The sequence below is a fragment of the Hyperolius riggenbachi genome, chromosome 4 (assembly GCF_040937935.1).
Source record: "Hyperolius riggenbachi isolate aHypRig1 chromosome 4, aHypRig1.pri, whole genome shotgun sequence".
Lineage (NCBI taxonomy): Eukaryota > Metazoa > Chordata > Amphibia > Anura > Hyperoliidae > Hyperolius > Hyperolius riggenbachi.
The window spans coordinates 350861845-350887495 of NC_090649.1; the positions used below are offsets into that span (position 1 = coordinate 350861845).

The following is a 25651-nucleotide window of genomic DNA, read 5'->3' on the forward strand; positions in this document are numbered from 1 at the left end:
AGGCTCAAGGCCTGTCTGTCTTTGTGGTGGTGTAGCTTCTCCAGATATAAAGCCATTGTGTACTCCCTCTGTAGCGATTGATAGACAGCGAGTTTCTGGGAGTTCTTTATGTCCCTTCTCCATTCCTCTAGATATCGGTCCTTGCAGCTTTCTATCATTCCTTTTTTATTTGGGCTTTTGCCAGCCTGTGTTGGTGGTCTTGGCTGGGCTGGCTGTTGACTCTTTGTTTCAAAGCGCGTGGTATGGTCTTGCCACCCTGGCTCAGTGAGGCTTTATGGTGGTAAGTGCTGGGGCTGCTGCTCTGTATATGCGCCCGGTATGAGATCGCCCTCTGCTGGATAGTCAACCATAGTGGGAATCTGCCTAGCTCTGCCCGGCAAGCTGAGTTCGAAGTGCTGCGATGGACTTGAAGAGGAGACTTGCAGAACTCTAGATGGAAAATTTCTGTTGGGCCGGAGTCCCATTTTGATTGGTCAGGGTAGGTGACCAGGCCCCATACCTCACTGCTATAGAGCAGGAGTGGGGTGATGATGCTGTTGAATATCTTCACCCAGACTCTCACCGGTGGTTTTAGGTGGTAAAGTTGCCTTCTGATGGCATAAAACGTTCTGCAGGCTTTTTCCTTCAGGGACTCTACTGCTGGTTTAACCACCCTGGCGGTATTGACGAGCTCAGCTCGTCCAGGAAAAACTTGCTGAAAGCGGTATTGACGAGCTGAGCTCGTCAATACCGCCAGGGAGATTTCTTGTTTCTCTTCCCCGCCGGCTGCACTTTTCCCTCATCAGAGGGATTCCCCAGGATGGCTGGATGCCTGCCAGCACGCTGTGGGTAGCGATCTGTGCTACACACAGCATACAGAACTAGCATCCAGCCACCCTGGGAATCCCTGTGCAGCCGGCGGGGCAGAGAATGTGTGGGGCTGTGCAGGGATTCCCCTTCTTTGTCGGCGGGTGGCTGGTGCGGGGATCCTCTCTGTGGGGGGGCCGGGGATCCCCGTACTGTGCATGCGGGGTGACCCTTTTGTGTGTGCGGGGGGGCGGGTATCCCCTTCTATGGGGCTGGTCTTGGCCGGTCGGGGACACCCCCTTCTGTGGTGGGGGGAAGGTGGGTGTCCCCATCTATGTGGGCTGTGGGTGGCCTCTCCCTCCTCTTCCCCATCCCTCCCTCTCTGTCCCCCGTGTCCCCCCCCCCGATCCCGTGTCTCCCCCCTGTAAGAAGCCCTGATCTACTCACCTGAGGGCTTTCTCCTGCGGCGGCCACGATGGACACCCTCCTCCTCCATCGCCGAAGTCCCGGTCTGTGTAATTACAGTACGCGGCTTGGTGACGTCACCAAGCTGCGTACTGTAATTACAGAGAACACGAGACTTCGCGATGGAGGAGGAGGGTGTCCATCGTGGCCGCCGCAGGAGAAAGCCCTCAGGTGAGTAGATCAGGGCTTCTTACAGGGGGGAGACACGGGATCGGGGGGGGGGGGGGGACACGGGGGACAGAGAGGGAGGGATGGGGAAGAGGAGGGAGAGGCCACCCACAGCCCACATAGATGGGGACACCCACCTTCCCCCCCACCACAGAAGGGGGTGTCCCCGACCGGCCAAGACCAGCCCCATAGAAGGGGATACCCGCCCCCCCGCACACACAAAAGGGTCACCCCGCATGCACAGTACGGGGATCCCCGGCCCCCCGCACAGAGAGGATCCCCGCACCAGCCACCCGCCGGCAAAGAAGGGGAATCCCTGCACAGCCCCACACATTCTCTGCCCCGCCGGCTGCACAGGGATTCCCAGGGTGGCTGGATGCTAGTTCTGTATGCTGTGTGTAGTGGGGGGGACACAGGATCAGGGGTGAGAGGGGGGGCATGGAGGACAGAGAGGGAGGGATGGGGGAAGAGGAGGGAGAGGCCACCCACAGCCCGCATAGATGGGGACCCCCACCTCCCACCCACCACAGAAGGGGGTGTCCCCGACCCACCACGACTAGCCCCCATAGAAGGATGATACCTGCCCCCCCCCCAATGCACACACAGAAGGGCCACCCACACGCACAGTATGGGGATTCCCCCCCCCCCCCACAGAGGGGATCCCCGCCGGCCACTACCAGCCAGCACAGAAGGGGAGCCCCCCCCCACAGAAGGGACACCCGGCCACAGTTAGGGGGCATCGGGGGCAATGGGGTTGGGGGGGGGCAGAGGCACCCGCAAACCTAGCTCCCTATACATATGACTCCCTAGACCTGGCTGCACATCTGTCTCCTATACACCTGGCTGCACATCTGTCTCCTATACACCAGCAAACATCTTGCTCCCTATATACCTGGCAAAACATCTAGCTAACTACACCTGGCTGCACATCTGGCTAATACATCTGGCTATACATCTGGGTCTTATACTCACCATTGGCATGCTGATCCCTCGCCGCGTACCTCTGATAGCTTCTCCAGTGCCTTCTTCCATGTCCCTTGGCGGATTTTGCTTCTCCCTTGGCGATCACATGTCCCCCGTCGATCGGCGTTGATGGCACCAATGTCACACAGCATCATCAAAATCTCGCAGCAAACACTTTTTTTTTTTATTGAATTCAATACAATAACCTGTATTGAATTCAATATAAAAAAAATGATTGCAAAAAAAATTGGTTGAAAATTATTGGAAATTAATTGAACCACTTTTTGCACGGAAATCCTGGGGAAATAGAACGCCAGGGTGGTTAAAGCTCCCTGTTTGATTAATTTCCAGCCCCAGGTAGGTGTAACGGTTTGTGGTCTCCAGTCGGCAGCCATTTAATATAAATGAGGTGTATGTTTTTAGATTTTTCCTCTGGAACACCATCACTTTTGTCTTCTTTGGGTTGATGGGCAGTGCCCATGTGGTGCAGAAACTCCAGTACTGCCAGGCTGTCCTGTAGGCCCCGTTCTGTTGAGGAGAGCAGCAGGAGATCATCTGCATACAGCAGGAACTTCACCTCATGGTCATGCAGGAGGAGGCCTGGTGCTGGGGAGGATTCCAGGGCTACAGCCAGTTGGTTAATGAATATGTTAAAGAGCGTTGGGCTTAGACTGCAGCCCTGCCTGACTCCTCGACCCTGCTTGAAGAACGCACTTCTCTTCCCGTCCACTTTCACACTGCATTGGTTCCCAGTATATGAACTCTTGATGACATCATAGGTTCTACCTCCTATTCCGTTCTCTAGGAGTTTTAGGAAAAGGCCTGGGTGCCACACCGAGTCAAACGCCTTCTTCTTAAAATCTACAAAGCAAGCGTGTATTTTGCCGCATGAGCTGTGGACATGGGTCTTGATTAGGCTGTGCAGTGTGTAGATGTGGTCGGTTGTGCGGTGATTTGGCATGAACCCAGCTTGGCTTTTGCTGAGTACGTCCTGCTGTGTGAGGAAGGAGAGGATCCTTTTATCGAAGATGCTGTTAAACAGTTTCCCCAGTGTACTGCTGACACAGATTCCTCTGTAGTTTGCTGGATCGTATCTGTCCCCATCCTTGTAGATGGGTGTTATGAGGCCTTCACTCCAGGCCTGAGGAAAGGAGCCCACACTCAGGATAAGGTTGAATAGTCTTGCGAGTGCCTCATGTATGTCCGGGGGGCTGTATTTAATCATCTCTGGCAGGATGCTATCTGTACCGCTAGCCTGCTTACATTTTATCAGTTTGTTCTTTCTCTTATTTCCTGCACTGTGATTGGTGTATCCAGGGGTTTTTGAAAGTCCTTGATTGTCTCCTCCATGTCCTTCAGTTTTGCGGCTATTTGTTTCTGTTACGGGGTTTGGGCATTTTCTGGGATGTCTTTGTAGAGGTCCCTGAAGTAGTGGAGACAGATGTGGCCATTTTGGATGTGAAGAGGGCTTTTCTTGGGCTTTGTCCCAATATGGTTCCAAGTCTCCCAGAATGAGTTGTCTTGGAGGGAGTCCTCCAGCTGTTGGAGTTTGTGGGAGATATTGTTTTTTCCGCCTGAGGGTGTCTTTGTATTGCCTCTGTAGGTGGTCATGGGCTTCCCTTAGGTCCCGGTTGTTGGGTTCTCTGTGCTTTTGGTTAGAGGCTGCCCTTAGAGAATTACGTAGAGCCTTGCACGCACTGTCAAACCATTTTTGGGACTGTTTATTTGTGGATCTCTTAAAGTTGGTCTGCTTGAGGCCAGCGAGTACTGCCATGCAAAATAGGATGTTACTGAAGTCCTTCACTGCATGGTTGACACCTTGTTGGTTTGGTTCATATAGGTTGGTATGAAAGTTTGTCAGCAGTTCTTGGATTTTGGCAATGTTGATCATGTTGGTGAATTTGATGGCAGACTCTTTTGGCCATTTGAAGAATGGTGGAAGCTTGTAGAGACCGGTCTGGTGAGGCTGCTGTGTGGTTGGTTTATCGGCGGATTTCAGGTACAACAATATTTGGTTGTGGTCTGACAGGTGTGTTTCAGGGTTGACTGAGGGCATTGATGTTTATGGGGTCTGTGTCTGTGACAGCATAATCTACCACACTGCTGCCTACGTCGGAGTTCATAGTAAATCTTCCAAGAGAGTCACCCCTAGTTCGCCCATTCAATATGTGTAGGCCGAGGCTCCGACAAAGGTTCAATAGGGCTTTCCCACTTTTGTTTGCTGTCTTATTGTAACTATTTCTCGCTGTCTGTATTGGTTCCTGGTAATAGCTCTGCCCTCCAAGTATGTATGTGTTTCCCTCAGAGGTCAGATAGTACTTCTCTGTGCCTGTTCTGGCATTAAGGTCTCCATAGATCAGCACTCTACCCTGAGACTGGAAGTGACTGGCTTCTCTTTGTAGGACCTCATAGATGTCAGGTTTGTAGTAAGGGGACTCTGTTGGGGGGATGTATGCTGCACACAGGTGCATGTCGGACTGAGAGGTTAGGATGGAGCTGTTTATTTTTGATCCAGATGTGGCTGTCTCCTCGTTTGATTGCTTTGATGTGCTCTGTAAGCTCCTCCTTGTACCAGATTAGTATGCCTCCTGAGCAGCGGCCCTGTTTAATGTTCCTGTTTTTCTGGGCAGATATGGAGAATTCCCGGTACCCCATGGGTACGAAAGATTCATCCTCTGCCCGGGTCCATCTTTCCAGGAGGATTTGGATATCAATGTTTTAAATCTCTTTAAAATCTGGATCATTGGTTTTGGATCCAAAAGCTGAGGCGTTCAGCCCTTGGATGTTCCAGCTACTGATAAGGGATGTGATTCTGAGTCGGTTTACCTTGTAATGAGTAGAAATTTTCATAGGACTCAGTATTTTCGGTGGGAGGGTGGACACTATTGTGGGTGTCACCTCAATTTGCTTTGTAGGTTAAGTAAAGTTCTGATTTCCGCCATGATGCTACCATCTGTCGCTTTGTGTTGCCATTGTGGGGCAGGCGGTTTCCTACATGTTTGCCATGCTTGTGGGCTCTCTCTCTGGTGTTGAGACATTGTGGTTTGCTGTCTGATTGTTGAGTTAGGGCTTTTTTTGAGTCTCTGGGGTCTATTTAGCACCATGTCCTTTGGTTCCTTTGCTAGGCGGCTGACTCCTTGTTTAAGGTGCTTGTTGTTGTACAGATGGTTGGTTGTGATTGTGGTGTGCTGTGCCAGTTGTATGTCTGATGAGGATCTGAGATGGGAGGCCAGTTCTGCATTGATTTGTTTAATTGTCTGGTGAGGAATGTCATTTCTTGGGAGCAGGGAAGAGAGGATAATCTTTGTGCTGGGGAATTTCTGCTGTGCCCTTTTAACCATTTGTGACAATTTGTATGTGATGGTTTCTTGGTCTGTGGTGGTTTCTTGTTTTAATGTCATTGGTGCCGGTGTGCAGGATGAGCTGTTTTTGGGTCGGTGAAATAAGGATCATTAATGGTGCGTTACTTTTTCAATAGTTGAAGTGATGATTTTGATGACATGCATCCCTGGAAAGAGTCTTCTTATGTCCAGGTATTTTCCATTAGTCTATAACCAGCACAATGTCAGGACTGCGATGTTTATAGGAGCCATTTGCTTGGTGTTTAGGCTTGGGCTGTGGGTTGTTGGGTGAGGCTGTGTTGGCAGTATTTGGGGAGGGGGCTGGATGGCTGTGATTGTCACTGGTCTCTTGGGTGATTCTTGCATCCTGTGTGTTGTGTGGAGCACTGTCTTTGGTCGGCACAGGCGTTGTATGGGGGCCTTTGTGCTTATTGTTGTCTCCTCTAACTTTTGTGGCTGTTTTTAATATTTTTAATTTCCTGATCTCCTCTTTTAAGTTGTGAGTTTTCCTCCTGTAGCTTTTGTAGGGAAAAGTTGATATCATTCAAGGCTGCAATGTGCTCAGCTTTCATCCTGGCTATTTCTTCTCTGTTGATTATTTGCAATCTTCACACCTTGGCTGCTTCTAGTTTCTTCCCTGAAAAGAGGTGAAGTCTCTTTCTAATTTGAACAGACGGTCTCTGATAGTCTCCAGGGAGGGGTGTGAGAAGCCTGGTGCCTGGTACTCTCTGGAGGTGGTCTGTTTCTGTTGTGTTGGAGTTTGGTCCTCAGCCTTATCTCGGGGAACAGTCTTTGCAGATGATTTACGACCATTGTTTGTGTTGACAGTTTGTCTGGTTTTCTTTAAAGTTAATTGCAAGTTTTTCAATATCAGGATAAAGATATTTTCAAATATATTTAAGTAACGTTCTGCCCCCTGGATCAAGACACTGCCATTGTGGTATACAGTTACTGTAAGTGTAGTAACATCTGGGTCATCCTTGTCTTTTATTCTAATTTGTCTCCCATTCATGATACACTTCTTTTTTTTTTTTTTTTTTTTTTTTTGCTTTTTTTTTTTTTTTTTTTTGAATTTTTCACAAATGGCAGTATGCCAGGCTTGGGTGTCATGTGTAAAAAAAAAAAATCAGGTTTGTTCTTACTCTAGGGTTAGAGGAATAGTCAGCAAACAGAGTCTCTGGCATGCTTTTAGGGCCTTTTTCCACTAGCTTGCGATTTGCTTCTGACTGCAAATCGCAAGGTACATTAAACTAATGGAAACTGCAGCAGCAATTTCCATTAGTGCGATCCGATTGCGATGCGATTTTGGTCAAAGCGCAATCGTCGTCCTGCCGCGTTTTGTATGCGATTGAGCTGGACTATAATGAGTATAGTAGCTCAATCGCAATCGCATGGTGGAAATTGAAACGCGATTGCGATCGTAATCGCAATCGCGATTGCATTTCATAGTGGAAAAGAGCCCTTAGTTAGGTTCAGTCTTTCTTCTTTCTTAGCATCCTTGCTTTTATTGCCAGGAGAGTAAACAATCTCCCAAGTGCCGGACCTCCTGCTGCTAGATGTGCTGGGTTTATCTGCATCCTGGCTTGCCTTTTGATCTGCTGGCTTCAATGTTTCCATTGTAAATCCCTTGATAAACTTTTTCTTATTTCTATAAGTAATATTCAGCAGAAATGCCCTTACCTTGTTTTCTGCAGGTTTGGTCAGTTCTGGGGTTACTCTCTGCTGGTGTTAGGATCTGTTGGTTGGCTGGAACTGGCTGCTGCTACTTCTTGCTTTTCCTCTGAGTGACACAGCTTGTTTATCCTTTTTATAAGTGGTTATCTTCTCCACTCGGAGCATTTGCTTTTTAATCTTTAGTCTTTTATTCTTTAGACTTCCATAGGCTCCTCTGGTTTCCATGTTATGTCTTGGCTGTGTCCTTTCAGTTGCCCATTACAAGGTAAAATTGGTAAAGTTTCAGGAGCTCATGTTCAGTGCTGTCATCTCTGTTGTCCATTCCGCTCTGTCTGGCTCTGTCTCGCTCTGGCTCTCTCGGCTTTTGTCAGCCTGTGTTGGTGGGCTTGGCTGGTTGTTGACGCTTTGTTTCAAAGCACGTGGTATGGCCTCGCCACCCTGGTTCAGTGAGGCTTTATGGTGGTAAGTGCTGGGGCTGCTGCTCTGTATATGCGCCCAGTATGAGAGCGCCCTCTGCTGGATTGTCGGCCATAGTGGGAATCTGCCTAGCTCTGCCCGGCAAGCTGAGTTTGAAGTGCTGCGATGGACTTGGAGAAGATACTTGCAGAACTCTAGATGGAAGATTTCTGTTGGGCTGGAGTCCCATTTTGATTGTTCAGGGTAGGTGACCGGGCCCCATACCTCACTGCTATAGAGCAGGATTGGGGTGATGATGCTGTTGAATATCTTCACCCAGACTCTCACCGGTGGTTTTAGGTGGTAAAGTTGCCTTCTGATGGCATAAAACGTTCTGCAGGCTTTTTCCTTCAGGGCCTCTACTGCTGGTTTAAAGCTTCCTGTTTAGTTAATTTCCAGCCCCAGGTAGGTTTAACTGTTTGTGGTCACCAGTGGGCAGCTATTTAATATAAATGAGGAGGTGGCGGTTTTTAAATTTTTCCTCTGGAACACCATCACTTTTGTCTTCTTTGGGTTGATGGGCAGTGCCCATGTGGTGCAGGAACTCTCCAGTACTGCCAGACTGTCCTATAGCCCCCTTTTGTGTTGGTGAGAGCAGCAGGAGATCTGCATACAGCAGGAACTTCACCTCATGGTCATGCAGGAGGAGGCCTGGTGCTGGGGAGGATTCCAGGGCTACAGCCAGTTGGTTAATGAATATGTTAAAGAGCGTTGGGCTCAAACTGCAGCCCTGCCTGACTCCTTGACCCTGCTTGAAGAACGCGCTTCTCTTCCTTTCCACTTTCACACTGCATTGGTTCCCAGTATATGAACTCTTGATGACATCATAGGTTCTAACTCCTATTCCGCTCTCTAGGAGTATTAGGAAAAGGCCTGGGTGCCCCACCGAGTCAAACACCTTCTTAAAGTCCACAAAGCAAGCGTGTACTTTGCCACGTGAGCTGTGGACATGGGGCTTTATAAGGCTGTGCAGTGTGTAGTTGTGGTCAGTTGTGCGGTGGTTTGGCATGAACCTAACTTGGCTTTTGCTTAGTACGTCCTGCTGTGTGAGGAAGGAGAGGATCCTTTTATTGATGATGCTGTTAAACCGTTTCCCCAGTGTACTGCTGACACAGATTCCTCTGTAGTTTGCTGGATCGTATCTGTCCCCATTCAAACTTGAGCGACGCAAGACCCAACACTCTGGATGAGCTTAAGGCCGCTATCGAAGCATCCTGGGCCTCCATAACACCTGAGCAGTGCCACAGGCTGATTGCCTCCATGCCACGCTGCATTGAAGCAGTCATTTCTGCAAAAGGATTCCCGACCAAGTATTGAGTGCAAAACTGAACAAAATTATTTGAAGGTTGACTTATTTTGTTTTAAAAACACTTTTCTTTTAATGGTCGGATGAAATATGCTAATTTTTTTGAGATATGAATTTTTAGTTTTCATGAGCAGTATGCCAAAATCATCATTAAAACGATAAGTCTTGAACTACTTCAGTTGTAGTGTAATGAATCTAAAGTATATGAAAGTCCTAATGTTTATCAGTACATTACAGAAAATAATGAACTTTATCACAATTTGTTAATTTTTTGAGAAGATCCTGTATATAATCAGCTTAAAGCAAAATGGAGATATCTCTGCATTAACCACTTGATGACCCACCCTTTACCCCCCCTTAAGGACCAACGCTGTTTTGAGTGATCTCTGCTGGGTGGGCTGTGCAGCCCCCAGCACAGATCAGGTTGCAGGCAGAGAGATCAGATTGCCCCCCCCCTTTTTCCCCCCTATGGGGATGATGTGCAGGGGGGGTCTGATCTCTCCTGCCTGCCTGGGTGTTGCGGGGGGGCACCTCAAAGCCCCCCTCCGCGGCGAAATCCTCCCCCTCCCACCTGCCCCCCCCCGGCGATCGAGGCTGCACAGGACGCTATCCGTCCTGTGCAGCCAGTGACGGGACGTCCCCTGTCACATGGCGGCGATCCCCGGCCGCTGATTGGCTGGGGATCGCCGATCTGCCTTACGGCGCTGCTGCGCAGCAGCGCCGTACAATGTAAACAAAGCGGATTATTTCCGCATGTGTTTACATTTAGCCTGCGAGCCGCCATCGGCGGCCCGCAGGCTATTCACGGAGCCCCCCGCCGTGATTTGACAGGAAGCAGCCGCTCGCGCGAGCGGCTGCTTCCTAATTAATAAGCCTGCAGCTGGCGACGCAGTACTGCGTCGCTGGTCCTGCATCTGCCACTTTGCCGACGCACGGTATAAGCGTGCGGTCGGCAAGTGGTTAATGAGATTTTCTGACACAATAAACTTTTTTATTTTTTTTTATTTTTTCTTGGGTCAAAATACCTGCCAATGAAAGTCTAGTTTGTCCTGAAAAAAAATGATATACAGATCATTTAGGTGTTGTGAGTGGGGATAAAGTTAAGGCTGATTAAATAGGGACATAGCGAAAGTGTCAAGATTGCTTTGGTCCATAAGGGGGAAATAAGGTCTGGATGCAAAGTGGTTAAAGTGCAGTTAGCAGCTTTGGGTGTATATTTTTTCAAATTCATTGATTAAAAGATTTACTAAGGCAGTACAAAGAAAGTCAGTGGTGAAGAAACCTTCTGTAACACCTTGGGATTTAAATTTTAGTTTTTAATTATATTTTGTTCCCTTTTGAACGCTAAAAACTTTTTTTTTTTTTTTTGTAGCGATTACTACGGTCTGATGTATTGGGGAAATACAGGCTCTAAACATTAAACCACCATTCATGTATATCCAAGAGAGTAGTATTATTTTTAAGTTATCGCCTTCATTTTCTCCGAATGTTATGCCTGATTTCCACATTGAACAGGAGATCTTCATCCCTTCCTTCTGCACTAATCCCTCAAGCAAAAAGATGAAAAATTTAGTTCACTGGATGTGAGGAAGACCATTTTGGTTTATTTAGACAAAACTTTTGCATGGCGGAAGGAAGATAATTTGTTTCAGGGTGCCCAAAAAGGGTTAAAAGCATCTAAGAGTACGTTGAGTAATTTTTGGAATTAGGCATCAATGGAGCATATGATATAGCAGGGAAGCCAGCTCCTGAATATGTAAAAGAGCATTCCACTAGGGCTGTCTTCTCTTCCTGGCCAGAAATGAATTCTGCCCGTGTTTAAAATTTGTAAGGCTACTACATGGTCCTCTTAAGATACATTCATAAAGCATTATCGTCTGGATTTACCCAGTAATTAAGACTTATGGTTTGGACGCAAGCTACTGTTTGCTTTGGTCCCACCCTGAGGGTAGGTAATATTCTAAAGGTAGCCATACACTGGTCTATTTGCCATCAGATTCGACCAACAGATAGATCCCTCTCTGATCGAATCTTATCAGAGAGGGATCGTCTGGCTACCTTTACTGCAAACAGATTGTGAACCGATTTCAGCCTGAAACCGTTCACAATCTGTGGTGGTGCTGCCGCCGCGCCCCCCGCATGCATTACCTGCTCCGCCGGCCCGACTGCCCCCGCTGCTTCGTCTCCGCTCTGGTCTCCGGCATGCTTCACTTCTTCCTGCCCGGCAGGAAGTTTAAACAGTAGAGCGCCCTCTACTGTTTAAACTTTCTGCCGGGCTAGAAGAAGTGAAGCATGCCGGAGACAAGACCAGTGCGGAGACGGAGCAGCGGTGACCGGGGGCAGTCGCGCCGGTGGAGCAGGTAATGGATGCGGGCTCTATTGCGTGGGTCGTTGGGCACTCGAACGCCGCTAGCGACGTGCTTACTACCCGCGGGCGATCGATAGTAATTTTCCGCACGGAGCGATCGACAGGATCGGACGAGATAGATCAAAATTCGGCGTGTAGCGGGAACGATGCGACAGCATATTCGATCCCAGTGATCGAATCTGCTTTCGATCTGGCGGGAATCGGCCTAGTGTATGGCCAGCTTTAGTCTCATTGGTTTACCTGTCGTGGAGGCAAGTGGAAGCCAATATTTACTCTTACCGGTAACTGGTTTTCCACGTAGTCCTCCACGACAGGTGGACATACCCACCCAAGTGAACCGTAAGTCTCCTACTGATTCAAGGTAATATTCTATGCATTGAGGAAAGGTAGGAGAATGTGGTATTTAAATTGTATCTTGTGCTTACCTGTCCCTTAGGATAGGAGGGGCAATCTCACGGTTTACTATGTGGAAAACCAATTACCAGTAAGAGTAATTATTGGATTTCATTCAGTAAGGTGTCACAAATTAACAGATATGATACATGAGTATCAGACTGGAAAGTACGGCTGGCAACTTGTATTGTTCAGCCGCTGTATGTGCAATTTGTGTGAAAATCGTGCAGTGTGTCAAGCTGACTTCTCTAAATATTGTGCTGCTAGCATATTCTGATCATCCTAAAATGCTTACAAACCTATGAAAACATGAGATAAATATTTTTACTGAAAAGGATTCAATTGAAGCACAATATAAAACAGGGCTGTGGAGTCGGAGTCGTGGAGTCGGGCAATTTTGGGTGCCTGGAGTCGGAGTCGGGGGAAAAAATGCACAGACTCCGACTCCTAATGAATTTGTAACTGTAATTAAAATAGAAAATATGATAAAATGTTCTATTTCTCAGATAATAGTCATTAAAAATAATGTATATATACAGTAATAGCTGTGCTTAGTCTACAAAAATGAAATAAACCAATCAAAATTAGTTACTTGTGCTGCTTCAATAAAGCAGTCCCTGTATTTTTAAAGTCAGATATACATATCTGATTGTGACTGTATATATGATGTGTACACAGGAATCTCTTATATACACTAAATAACATCTATACTGTAAGTATAAAGCCTGATGTGTAGCTGTGTCACTAACAGAGATGGTCAACGAGATGGAAATAATTCTGCATTGATGCTGATTAATGCAAATGTATGCACTCCCTTTGCTGATGAAATCAAATAATTTGATATGTTATTAAAATTTGGTTTGGTGACTACAAATTAAAGGGAAACTGAGACGGATGAAAAGTAAAGTTTTATACATACCTGGGGCTTCCTCCAGCCCCCTTCAGGCTAATCAGTCCCTCACTGTCTTCCACCACCCGGATCTTCTGCAATGAGTCCTGGTAATTCAGCCAGTCAGCACTGTCCGGCCGCATGCCGCTCCCACAGCCAGGAACATTCTACACCTGCGCAATAGTGCTGCACAGGTGTAGTATGCTCCTGGCGGCGGAGTGTGTGCATGCGCACTACGCCTGACTGGCTCAAGTACCTGGACTCAGCAGAAGATCCAGGTGGTGGAGGAGGACAACGAGGGACTGATTATCCTGAAGGCGGCTGGAGGAAGCCCCAGGTATGTATAAAACTTTAATTTCATCTGTCTCAGGTTTACTTTGTTACACAGTAGTACTATACATATGCACTCCCCACAGAGCTGCAGGGAATCCACTGAGAATGCTGTGCACATTGAACACAGAGGTGTTGTCTGTTTACAATCTCCTCATTCCCCTGCAGAGTACCTGCACATCATTCTTACATGTACCCACACTTACATTGCTTAGGGCCTGATAGATGTTCTTTGTTCCGGTTTGTACCTTTTACAAGTACTCTTACCAAGGACTAGTTTTAGTCTAAAGGGTATAAATATAGTAGTCTACATATCCTTCTCACTTCAGTTGTCTTGTAAAATTCCTAAGCGTTGGCAGTTAAGAGACGAATTTCACGTTACATACTTTTAATCAACAAAATTGTAATATGCAAATTAGAGGAGTCGGAGTCGGTGGAATCCTAAACTGAGGAGTCGGAGTCGGTGGATTTTTGGACCGACTCCACAGCCCTGATATAAAATCATAATAGACTATTCCATATATATAGCATTTTGATTAGAGTTGAACAAAAGCAACATTTGTACAGAGAGTAACAATAAGTTAATACAATGTGTGAAAAGTGCAACCATGGGTAAAGAGATATGGATTTAAAGGTGACTGGAAGTCGCATCTTCCTCTTTAACCACTTGCCGACCGCCTTAAGCCGATGGGCGGCGGCAAGGGCTGGGCCCAAACGACCGCAATATGCCCATCGGCGACGGGCGTGGTTATGTGGCGACCGCGTCATTCGTGACGCGATCAGCCGCCGGCGACTGGCTCCGCCCCCCGCGCTGTAACCCGCCGGCCGTTCGGAAACGCCGGCGGGTTACTAGCACCCCGATCGCCGCACGGAAAGTGTATAATAGGTTTTGTAATGTATACAAAGCCTATTATACAGGCTGCCTCCTGCCCTGGTGGTCCCAGTGTCCAAGGGTTGTGCATCCTGGTCAGTCTTGTGTATGCTGAGTCTGACCATGGAAGCGTCCGCAGGCTCTTGCTCCCATAGTTCTGAGGAGTCAAGCTCCACTCCCTCTCTGGTATGTGTCTTCTGTTATAAGGCCTTTATACCGGCTATTATTTGAGGGTTATCAAGCACCCTCCCCTGGTTCCTCAGTTTTAACTTGGTTTCCATCCTGGAAACACCCAAGAGGAATAGATGCTGAGTTTATTTGGCCAGATGGATGTCCTCTTGGCAGCACTGCTCATGCATGAAATCCCTGGGCCACAAGCCATGGTCGGGAGACTGGTGCTGGTGGGGGAGTCCAATATAGGATAACTAGACAGCATAAGAAATGGTACTGTTCCTGACGTTCTCCCCTATGCTGAAAAGATGGGATCACAGACAAGAGCTTCCAAGCTTGTTCCAGCAGCAGAGATATTCACTCATATAGTTCACATTAGAGTGTGATTTTTCCTCCTGTGTGTTTTACCCTCTCTCTTGTTTCCTCTATAATCTAGTGAGCTAATGGAAACTTGCAGGGCAATGATAGTTGCCAGGAGTCATTTGCTTCCCATTTGATTGGTCAGGCCTGCAGTAAACCTATGCTAGCTGTAGAGACCGACAATCGTTGAAGGGATGTACACTCACATGGTTGATTTTAGAGTGATGTTTCCTTGGTATAAGTTTATACTTTCTCTTGTCCTCTGTGTCCATGCAATCTAGCAGTGGGTGCAAAGCAGGAGGTGAAGGTGAATTGTTGCCATTGCAGCAATAGGCTTCCCCAGGGTTATAATAAGATGATTTGTCAACCCTGAACTGCAGCAATGGGGATTGACAATCTATGGAAATTTTCAGGAAGTGAATCTCTGGGTAGTTTCAAGGAGTTCCTTGTTTCAAACTTGTTCAGATCTATTGTGCATTTGTTTCAGATCTATTGTGCATTTGTTTCAGATCTGCATTGCATTTGTTTCAGATCTGCATTGCATTTGTTTCAGATCTGCATTGCATTTGTTTCAGATCTGCATTGCATTTGTTTCAGAGCTGCATTGCATTGGTTTCAGAGCTGCATTGCATTGGTTTCAGAGCTGCATTGCATTGGTTTCAGAGCTGCATAGCATTTGTTTCAGATCTGCATTACTTTGGTTCAGATCTGGATTGCATTTGTTTCTGATCTGCATTGCATTTGTTTCTTATCTATATTGCATTTGTTTCTGATCTATATTGCATTTGTTTCTGATCTGCATTACTTTGGTTCAGATCGGTATTGCATTTGTTTCTGATCGGTATTGCATTTGTTTCTGATCGGTATTGCATTGGTTTCTGATCTGCATTGCATTGGTTTCTGATCTGCATTGCATTGGTTTCTGATCTGCATTGCATTGGTTTCTGATCTGCATTGCATTGGTTTCTGATCTGCATTGCTTTGGTTTCAGATCTGCATTGCTTTTGTTTCTGATCTGCATTGCTTTTGTTTCTGATCTGCATTGCTTTTGTTTCTGATCTGCATTGCTTTGGTTCAGATCGGTATTGCATTTGTTTCAGATCTGCATAGCATTTGTTTCAGATCTGCATTACTTTGGTTCAGATCTGTATTGCATTGGTTTCTGATCTGCATTGCATTGGTTTCTGATCTGCATTGCATTGGTTTCTGATCTGCATTGCATTGGTTTCTGATCTGCATTGCATTGGTTTCTGATCTGCATTGCATTGGTTTCTGATCTGCATTGCATTGGTTTCTGATCTGCATTGCATTGGTTTTGAATTTTGTTTGATTTGTCAAGCATGCACTTAAACCTTTACTGGCTGTAGAGATTGACAATTTTTCAGTGAGATACACTCTTAGTATTTAGAGTGTAATTTCCCCTGTATGTTTTATCCCCTCTCTATATTCGGGCAAAGGTGAATGTAAAGCAGAGGGTTTCAAGATTCTGGAATCTTAAGCAATGTGAACAGTAGATTTTTCCAGTATTATAAGTAATTGTTGATTCTGCACAAAGGGCAGTGCTCAGTCGTGTGGCAGATTTATTCAGCAGGGAAATTCACTGCCCATATAAATCTATGGGTCTGTGCACAGTGCGGGGTTGTACCTGATCGCATAATTCTAAAAAGCGGTATGCAGATTTGTAAAAAGGCCATGTCTGGTCTCCAGTGCAGTTCACACTGTTGCGTTACTATGCATGCATTATAAGCTTATCCACTGTGATCCTAGCCTAGAGCTATCATAGCGGTGGGTGTTGTCTTCCACTTAAAGAGGAACTCCCAGTGAAAATTGTTCATTTTTACAATAATTATGTATAAATGTAGTCAGCTTTTGCCCATTTTAAAAGCTTCCCTCTCTTTTATTTACATTCTGACACTTATCAGATGATGACGTTTTTACTGTTGGCAGGTGATGTAGCTGGAAGTACATGCTGCTTGTTCTGGCAGTTGGAAACAGCTGTAAACCGCTATTTCCCACAATGCAACGAGGTTCACAGACTGGAAACTGCCAGGAAAATAGTACTCAGTCTCCTGTGGGAGGGGCTTCACCACAATATTAGACATACAGAGCCCCCTGATGAGGATCCATTTGTGAAAAGGAATAGATTTCTCATGTAAAAGTGGGTATCAGCTACTGATTGGGATGAAGTTCAATTCTTGGTCACGGTTTCTCTTTAAAGGAGAAACTGTTAGGAAGCTGTTAAAACAGATTCCAAGAATGGCAAGTTGGATAAGACTAAGCTGTCAAACCTGATAAGCATGCAGTGTCTTCTGAAGCGGTGTCTAAATCTAGGAAATGTGCAGTGACCGTATGCCTGATTCTGCAGAACACCTGTGTCAATTATGCACTGAAAAGGTAGTGAAAGATGAATCCCCTACATAGCTTAAAGATTTGATGGGATGGTTGAGATCAGAGATGTCCTTTGCTATTAAAGAAATTGAAGAATCTGCTTTCATACTTTCTAATTCAGATGTTACACCGACATTTACCCCTTCTACTTCTGATGCACCTATTGCTGGTCCTTCTAAATCCTCCTAACAGATCTCCTCAAGAGGTAGAGAGTCGAGGTTGATTCAGATAAATTTGATGTCTAAAGGGAGAGTGGATATCTATTATTGGAAGAGTTACCACAGGGCGAAGTAGACGCATCTGAGGGTAAAGGCGTTAAGTCTCAGAAATTCGTTTTTCCACAGAATTTATGAATGAGTTATTTGAAGCTATGCATAGGGCTATGGGCATTAACAAGGAACAAGAAGACCTATTACTATTGATCAAATGTACAAACGTTTATCTTACCTAAGATTGTATCTAAATTCCATAGATCTCAAGAGATCTTTTTACCATCTTTTTGCAGTAATTCATCAAATCGAAAGGAAGAAAGGTTGCACTGTCTAGGTGTTAAGACGGTGTCTAATTGAATGAATATCTTCAGAGATCCAAGAATTGGAGGAAGTCCAATGCTTTGTTGGTTCTCTTTGCTGGAAAGCAGCCATCTAAAGAAACCTATTGCAAGATGGATCAGACAAGCTATTGCTTTATCTTACTTGCACCAGGGCAAGCAGTTATCAGGACTAGCGAAAGGTCATTCAACCAGAGCGGTTTCTACTTCCTGGGCAGAGAGAGCAGGGGCTACTATTAATAAATATGTGAAGCTGCAACCTGGTCAAGCCACAATACCTTTGTTTAGCATTATAGACTAACCAGCAAGCTCATGGTGACCCAGAACTCATTGGAGTGTGTAAGGGACTACAATGGTCCTAAAAGCCCCCTTACTAAAATGTTAAGAAAAACAAAAATTTGCTTTCCTAAAACAGAATTTGCGATAATTCAGGTTGGAGTGAGCTCGAGATGTCTCCCAGAGCACCACTGCTGAATATATGCAAATTAACCATTGTACCCTTAGAAGCTAAACACACCTCCAGAACCGCTGGAATGCAATGTGTCAGCTTGTTAAATTGTACAGAGCCATAATAATCCAACATGTATACAGACTGTTTCGGATTGTTTGATCCTCATCAGTGCATGGCATGGATTAATTTGGCTCTATGGAGTAGGGCTTGTAAACCGAGAGGTTATTTAGCATTATAGACTTGATTTAACCTCTAACTCTGACTTATGTTTTGGTAGAAGAGTTTTGCAGGCTGTAATCCCTCCCTAATTATGTCTTGTTTATCATCTCAGGGTTGCTGTCCTGAGACGTCCTGGAAAGACAAAACTTACTTACGGTAAGGTCTTTTCCAGGAGTCGGAAGGGCAGCACCCTTACTACCCACCCTGATGTATTGTTAATAAAAATTATTTGAAGCATCATTCTGTGTGGTCTTTTTTATTACTGATGAGGGTAAGGGAATGCTGCCTTATGTAGGGTGCCTGCCTAATCAATTATGTTAATTCTTTTAACCAGTATCCTGTCCAGTTGGAAATGGAGGGAGACAAGTCTCAGGGTTGCTGTCCTTCCGACTCCTGGAAAAGACCTTACCGTAAGTAAGTTTTGTCTTTTTTTTTTTAATTTTTTTTTTTTTAATAACCCTAAACTGCCCCCTGCTCCCTCCTGATCACCCCCCCCCCTGTGTACTGTATACCACTGATCACTTGTCAATCACCCCCTGTCACTGCCACCCATCAATCAGCCCCTAACCTGCCTCTTGCGGGCAATCTGATCACCCACCCACACCAATAGATCGCCCGCAGATCCGACGTCAGATCAGCTCCCAAGTGCAGTGTTTACATCTGTTCTCTACCCTAAACACCCACTAATTACCCATCAATCACCCCCCTATCACCACTTGTCACTGTTACCCATCAGATCAGACCCTAATCTGCCCCTTGCGGGCACCCAATCACCCGCCTACACGCTCAGATTGCCCTCAGACCCCCCCCTTATCAATTCGCCAGTGCAATATTTACAACTGTTCTTCCCTGTAATAACCCACTGATCACCTGTCAATCACCTATCAATCACCCCCTGTCACTGCCACCCATCAATCACCCCCTGTCACTGCCACCCATCAATCTGCCCCTAACCTGCCCCTTGCGGGCAATCTGATCACCCACCCACACCAATAGATCGCCCGCAGATCCGACGTCAGATCACTTCCCAAGTGCAGTGTGTACATCTGTTCTCTACCCTAAACACCCACTAATTACCCATCAATCACCCATCAATCACCCCTATCACCACCTGTCACTGTTACCCATCAGATTAGACCCTAATCTGCCCCTAGGGCACCAAATCACCCGCCCACACCCTCAGAACGCCCTCAGACCCCAGCCCTGATCACCTCGCCAGTGCATTGCTTGCATCTATTTCCCCCCTCTAATCACACCTTTAGACACCCATCAATCACCTCCTGTCACCCCCCCCCCCCCTAGCACACCTACTCATCAGATCAGGCCCTAATTTGCCCCGTGTGAGCTCCTGATCACTCGGCCAAACCCTCAGATCCCCCTCAGACCCCCTTCCGATCACCTCCCCAGTGCATTAATTGCATCTATTTTCCCCTCTAACCACCCCGAGACACCCATCAATCACCTCCTGTCACACCCGAGCACTCCTATCCATCAGATCAGGCCCAATACAACCTGTCATCTAAGAGGCGACCCTGCTTATGACCGGTTCCACAAAATTTGCCCCCTCATAGACCACCTGTCATCAAAATTTTCAGATGCTTATACCCCTGAACAGTCATTTTGAGACTATTGGTTTCCAGACTACTCACGGTTTTGGACCCGTAAAATGCCAGGGCGGTATAGGAACCAGGGCGGTTTAGGAACTAGGCCTGAACGATTTCAGGAAAAGATTGAATTGCACGATTTTTGTCCGAAATTGCGATTTCGGTTTTGTACACGATTTTTGCTATACAACGATGGATCAGATCGCTCTGACCATCCAGTCACTCTCTACCTGGCGGGGGACAGTCTGGGACAATTACTATTACTACGTGCCCCTTTCTGCCTGTCCCATGTGTGCTGCTGGTTAGAGAATGATAGTGACAGACGCTGAAAATGTCGTCACGCTGCTGCTGGCTGGATAGCTTCTACTAATCACCCAACCACTGCTTCACACAACTATTACACTCCTCATCTCCCCTGAGCACTGATAGGTTACATGGGGAGTCACTGCTGTCATGCCACACAGTACTTAGCAGTGTATAGATAAGGCCGCTAGATCTATCCTGATCACTCGGCCAAACCCTCAGATCCCCCTCAGACCCCCTTCCGATCACCTCCCCAGTGCATTGATTGCATCTATTTTCCCCTCTAACCACCCCCTGAGACACCCATCAATCACCTCCTGTCACCCCCCCCCTAGCACTCCTATCCATCAGATCAGGCCCAATACAACCTGTCATCTAAGAGGCTACCCTGCTTATGACCGGTTCCACAAAATTTGCCCCCTCATAGACCACCTGTCATCAAAATTTGCAGATGCTTATACCCTTGAACAGTCATTTTGAGAAATTTGGTTTCCAGACTACTCACGGTTTAGGGCCCGTAAAATGCCAGGGCAGTATAGGAACCCCACAAGTGACCCCATTTTAGAAAATACACCCCAAGGTATTCTGTTAGGTGTATGACGAGTTCATAGAAGATTTTATTTTTTTGTCAAGTTAGCGGAAATTGATGATTTTTTTTTTTTCACCAAGTGTCATTTTTCACTAACTTGTGACAAAAAATAAAATCTTCTATGAACTCACCATACTCCTAACGGAATACCTTTGGGTGTCTTCTTTCTAAAATGGGGTCATTTGTGGGCTTGCTATACTGCCCTGGCATTTTAGGGGCCCTAAACCGTGAGGAGTAGTCTGGAAACCAAATGTCGCAAAATGACCCGTGAAATTCTAAAGGTACTCATTGGACTTTGGGCCCTTAGCGCAGTTAGGGTGCAAAAAGTGCCACACGTGGTATCGCCGTACTCAGGAGAAGTAGTATAATGTGTTTTGGGGTGTATTTTTACACATACCCATGCTGAGTGGGAGAAATATCTATGTAAATGGACAATTGTGTGTAAAAAAATAAATAAATAAATAAATAAATAAAAAAAGTCATTTACAGAGATATTTCTCCCACCCAGCATGGGTATGTGTAAAAATGCACCCCAAAACACATTATACTACTTCTCCCGAGTACGGCAATACCACATGTGTGGCACTTTTTTGCAGCCTAACTGCGCTAAGGGGCCCAAAGTCCAATGAGCATCTTTAGGCTTTACAGGGGTGCTTACAATTAGGCACCCCCCAAAATGCCAGGACAGTAAACACCCCACAAATGACCCCATTTTGGAAAGTAGACACTTCAAGGTATTTAGAGGGGAGCATAGCGAGTCCGTGGCAGATTTCATTTTTTTTTTTTTTTTTTTTTTTTTTTTTTGTCGCAAGTTGGAAGAAATGGAAACTTTTTTTTTTTTTTTTTTGTCACAAAGTGTCATTTTCCGCTAACTTGTGACAAAAAATAAAATCTTCTATGAACTCACGATGCCTCTCACTGAATACTTTGGGATGTCTTCTTTCCAAAATGGGGTCATTTGGGGGGTATCTATACTATCCTGGAATTTTAGCCCCTCATGAAACATGACAGGTGCTCAGAAAAGTCACAGATGCTTCCAAATGGGAAAATTCACTTTTTGCACCATAGTTTGTAAACGCTATAACTTTTACCCAATCCAATAAATATACACTGAATGGGTTTTTTTTTTTTATGAAAAACATGTTTGTCCACATTTTTCGTGCTGCATGTATACAGAAATTTTACTTTCATTTGAAAAATGTCAGCACAAAAAGTAAAAAAAAAATCATTTTTTTGACAAAATTCATGTCTCTTTTGATGAATATAATAAGTAAAACTCACAGCAGCAATCAAATAGCACCAAAAGAAAGCTTTATTAGTGACAAGAAGAGGTAAAATTCATTTAGGTGGTAGGTTGTATGACCGAGCAATAAACCGTGAAAGCTGCAGTGGTCTGAATGGAAAAAAAGTGCCTGGTCCTTAAGGGGCGAAAAGACTGTGGTCCTCAAGTGGTTAAAAGCCAACTGTGATAACGATCTTCTTGAACCTGCTGGGATTCGTATTACTTCATAACTTCTTAATGGCAAACAATAAATATAACTTTGTTTGAATTGTCTTTTTGTTTAACCACTTGCCGACCGCCCACAGCCCATGGGCAGCGGCAAAGTGGACGCCTTAAGGACCGCAATACGTCCATCTGCGGTGCTGCCGATGGGTATGTTTAGCCGGCGATCGCGTCACTGGTGATGCGATCGCCCGCCGGCAAGAGGCTCCGCCCACCCGTTGCGTCAACCCACCGGCCGTTCGGAAGCGCTGGCGGGATGTTAACCCACAGATTGCCGCATGTAAAGCTTATAATACGCTTTGTAATGTATACAAAGCGTATTATACAGGCTGCCTCCTGACCTGGTGGTCCCAGTGATCGAGGGACCACCAGGGCAGGCTGCAGCCCCCCAGGTAAGCACCCACACTGATCCTGCCCCCCCGCCCTCTGATCACCCACAGCACCCCTGATCAACCCCTCAGACCCCTTTTTGCACCCAATCACCCCCCTAATCACCCATGAATCACCCCTTGTCACTATCTGTCAACGCTATTTTTTTATTAGGTCCTAAACTGCACCTTGGGGGCTTCTGGTCACCCCCCCCCCCACCCCTCAGATCCTCCCCAGACACCCCCCGTGTACTGTATAAATCTATTCTTCCCTGTATTCACCCCGTCACCACTTGTCACTGCCACCCATCAGATCAGACACTAACCTGCCCCTTGCGGGCACCTGATCACCCGCCCACACACTCAGATCACCCGCACACTCGCCCTCAGATCGCCTCCGAAGTGCATTGTTTACATCTGTTCTCCCCTCTAATCACCCTTGATCACCCATCAATCGCCACGTCACCAACTGTCACTGCTACCTATCAGATCAGATCCTCATCTGCCCCTTGCGGGCACCTGGGTGGGAGAAATCTCTTTGTAAATGTACAATTGTGTGTAAAAAAAAAAAAAAAAAAAAAAAAAAAAAAAAAAATCTTTTAGAGATTTCTCCCACCCAGCATGGGTATGTGTAAAAAAAACACCCCAAAACACATTAAACTATTTCTCCTGAGTACGGGGATACCACGTGTAACACTTTTTTTGCAGCCTAGGTGCGCTAAGGGGCCCAAAGTCCTATAAGCACCTTTAGGATTTCACAGGGATGCTTACAATTTAGCACCCCCAAAATGCCAGGACAGTAAACACACCCCACAAATGACCCCATTTTGGATAGTAGACACCCCAAAGTATTCAGAGAGGGGCATGGTGAGTTCGTGGCAGATTTCATTTTTTTTTTTTTTCCCGTGTCATTTTCCGCTAACATGTGACAAAAAATAAAATCTATGAACTCACCATGCCTCTTAGTGAATACTTTGGGATGTCTTTTTTCCAAAATGGGGTCATTTGGGGGGTATTTATACTATCCTGGAATTTTAGCACCTCATGAAACATGACAGGTGGTCAGAGATGCTTCAAAATGGGAAAATTCCCTTTTTGCACCATAGTTTGTAAACGCTATAACTTTTACCCAAACCAATAGATATACACAATGTTTTTGATTTAAAAAAAAAAAAAAAAAAAAAAAAAAATGTAGCACAATAAATTTGGACAAAAAGGTATACAGAAATTTTTACTTTATTTGAAAAATGTCAGCACAGAAAGTTAAAATCTATTTTTTTTGACAATTCGGTTTTTTTTGATGAATATAATAAAAACTAAAAATCGCAGCAGCAATCAAATAGTACCAAAAGAAAACTGTATTAGTGACAAGAAAAGGAGGTAAAATTCATTGAGGTGGTAGGTTGTATGACCGAGTAATAAACCGTTAAAGCTGCAGTGGTCTAAATGGAAAAAAGTGTCTGGTCCTTAAAGGGCTTCCGAGGCCAAAATCTGCCCCCAAAACGTAAAAAAAGTTTACTACCTGCATGACTTTGTAAGGCACGGAGGACGCCGTCCGCGCCCTCCGTGCCGTTCCACCTGGTCCCCTCTGCTCAATAGCCCCCCGAAAGGCTGCGACTCCACGGTTCGGGTCGGTATCTGAAGCCTGCATAAAGATGGCCACCGGAGCTGGCCACGGCTGCGCAGTCCGCATAGCCGCTACTGCGGCTGCGCACCTCTAGGGCCAACCCTCAGATCCACGCTGCCTGTTACGTGGATTGGGGGCTGGCCCTAGAGCTGCGCAGCCGCAGTATCGGCTATGCGGACTGCGCAGCCGTGGCCAGCTCCGGCGGCCATCTTTATGCAGGCTGCAGATACCGACCCGGACCGTGGGGTCGCAGCCTTTCGGGAGGGGCTATTGAGCAGAGGGGACCAGGCGGAACGGCGCGGACGGCGTCCTCCGTGCCTTACAAAGTCATGCAGGTAGTAAACTTTTTTTTTTTTTTTTTACGTTTTGGGGGCAGATTTTGGCCTCTAAGTCCTTTTAAGGGGTAGAAAGACTGTGGTCCTCAAGTGGTTAAAGAAAACCTGCTTCCCATGTGTCCGGTTTGTGTACCCCATGTGTCAGTTTGTGTGCCCCTGTGTAGCAGGTAGAAATGGCAGTGGAAAAGTGCGCGTCTCACCTGATCTGAGGTCACCCATGTGATTCAGAGATGTCTCCTCTCCTTCACTCTTTCTTACCCTAGTGTCTGTTGCGATCAGGGAAAACTGGCACTAGCGGAAGAGTGAGGGAGAGATGTCTCATCGCCTCAGGTGCCCTCGGATCAGGTGAGACACTGGTACATCTTCTGCTAGTATTAACTCTGTAAGTGGGGAGTGGAGGAGGTCACGGAGACAGTACAGGAAATCCACAATATAACGGGGAGTCATCTCTTCGCTTCAGCAGGCATTAGTAAGTCGGGGACTCTCTGTATTCAGACTATAAGATGTAGTTACTTTTTCTCCCCACTTTTGAAGGAGAAAGTGGATCTTCTTGTCTGAGAATATGGTTTATGGGAGTGGCACTTGGTATAGTAAACTCGTATAGAGTAGAACTTCTGTTAAAGTAAACCTGTTTTTTGTCCCCTGTGGTAGCTTATCAGGTTAAAGTGGAAACTGGGCATCCGCATTTGTCAGTCAGACCCATGAGCTATGGTCTGTGCATGGGCTGGCAGCCACTTATAGTCTGCTCCCTATCTGCACATTACTCTGGGCCTGCTTGTATTACCTCAAAAGCACCAGCTGATGAGACCTATGTTTCCTGTGTAAGCTACTGCCTGATTACTGAGGAAATTGCATGTCAGCTGTGACTTGCTTGTGCATGGCTGCAATGCTACAGTATCATCCAGGCTGCACTGAAATGTGGATAGAGGAGCACACTAAGTACTGTACCTGTGAGATCTATGCTTACCGTGCAATATGTTGCATGATTTTGTTCAAGTCCCTGCATATTGAGCACTGCATTTTCTATTACCTTGGACACTGTTGCCCATGTGCAATTCACTATTTCACCTGAGTTATCTCCTAGGAGATACATTTCATCCTCTCTTTAAACTAACTGTTCAGCATTTAAAAATTGAAACAGTACCCAAAAGTTGGTGAAAAGGTACTATCAA

At 46.1% G+C, this 25651-nt stretch overlaps 1 protein-coding gene across 1 annotated transcript in view; it reads left to right on the forward strand.

The window, feature by feature from the left end:
- LOC137504808 (protein ELYS-like) overlaps positions 1 to 25651 on the forward strand; it is a 320844-nt gene that overhangs the window by 23952 nt on the left and 271241 nt on the right. The window lies entirely within an intron of this gene.